Genomic DNA, 1,821 nt, shown 5'->3' with positions numbered 1-1,821 from the left:
ATTTTAAATATAGTGGGTGTAACTGTAGGATCATTACATATTAAAAAAGATCTGCATGTGTGAGCACATAATTGTGTTTGAAGCAGGTGCCATGTTTTGTGAGGCGGGGAAAGTAGGAATTGAGTGCAGCTAAATATAGCCAAGGAACCACATGGCCTTAAGTCAGATGAGAAGTGGACTTTTGCTGTCTGGTTTACAAGTTGGTCTTGGAGGCAAAGAGCAACAGCTGGTCGAAAAGTAAATCAGACTGGTCAAAAGGACAAGGTGGGGCCTGAAGGCTTGTCTCATTCAAAGGCCGTAGAGTTAGCTATCTTGGAAAATTGATAAATGTCACATTGGTGCAGTTGTTTTAAAACTGGCATTAAAAGTATCTTGTTTGGGTGCCAATTAAGGAATTTTGATACTGCATTTAAATCTTATTTCTCTCAAATCTCATTTAAATCTAATTAGAGAGTTCTTGATCATACCTGGTATATGACATGGATAATGGTCTATTCTCCAGGACTGGGCATTTACAAAAATCTAAGAACTATCTTCCAGTGATTAGTAATGTTGTAATCCTCTTAATCAAATGAGGTAAAAGAGAAAGGAAATTTGAATAATATGATTCTCTGCCAACAGATGTCACTATTGCACTTTGTAAGCTGCCTTGTGACCAGATTGGCGCAAATGGGTTGGTAGATATTTTGTGGAATGGAATGTTTCCTGCTGCTGCACCCTTAAGGAGAAAATCAATGCCATATAATTGTAATATTGACAGTCATTGTGACAAGAACATCTTTGGTTAAAGTCTTCCAGACTACAATGAGGGGGGGAAAATTGCAAGTGTTTGGTGAATAGGTAAATTGACATGCTCCACTGTGGGAAGCATGTTTGAAATCTGTTCTGCATTAACTTTGAAATCATTTTGTTTTATACTGCAGGACTTTAGCAGGATGGCTTCCAAATTCGATCCCCTAGACATCTCTGACATTGCTAGTCACTGAATCCTGTTTTATTTTTGTGAATTGCATTTGTTTTACAGCATGACTTGAAAAGTGATGGCTGGTTATTGAGGACTATTTGGAAATGCTGCTTCCCTGTTGCACAACCAAACAAAGGCATTCTTTCTGGGTGATGGAAGGCAGGAGTCTGTGGAGTGCTTTGGTTTTATCAGATGTGTCGAAAAAAATGACATGTCACTCACACTGAATTTTCAATGTCTCTGGGATTTTTAAATAGAGTTGTGCAACTAGGGCAGCAAAAATAGAAATATGCCATAAGGTAGAAAGCTAGAGAATACTGTATCATTGTCTGATTACTTGTCCAACATCTAAGGAGTTCTGCATCAGAAGCTACTATAAAACAAGTGTGTAAGTTTCTAACCATTTTTTGTAACAATCTCCCACATTGTACCAATTGCTTATATGGAAAACAAAGATGCACCAAATGTGTGAATTATACACCATATATTAGAAAGAAATTGGTGTAAAAGGCTGTTGGGGCTACAGAGAACTGAGTGTTGGGTTGTAAGGAGGTTGGATGTGGCCTCACGAGAAATTGCCTCCTTCTAAAATGTTTGAAATTAGTTGCTTTAAAGTACATATATTAATGCCAGCTGTTAAAACATGACCATAAACTACTGTTGTGTTGGAGATATAAATTGGCAATGAGCCTGTAACATTAATGTCAGATGGGCGTCAGCAGATTGCTTTAAACCAACCAGCTAGAATTGATGTTGTATGAACAAATACCAGCTGGTTCATATCTGAATTGCTTCTTTCTGACTGTTATGCCTTATTATTGTGTTGGTTGTTAACCCTTTTGTTTCTATCTCATTCC

This window comes from Rhincodon typus, chromosome 41 (assembly GCF_021869965.1).
Source record: "Rhincodon typus isolate 14 chromosome 41, sRhiTyp1.1, whole genome shotgun sequence".
In the NCBI taxonomy this organism is placed as follows: Eukaryota; Metazoa; Chordata; class Chondrichthyes; order Orectolobiformes; family Rhincodontidae; genus Rhincodon; species Rhincodon typus.
This window is presented reverse-complemented; position numbering follows the sequence as displayed.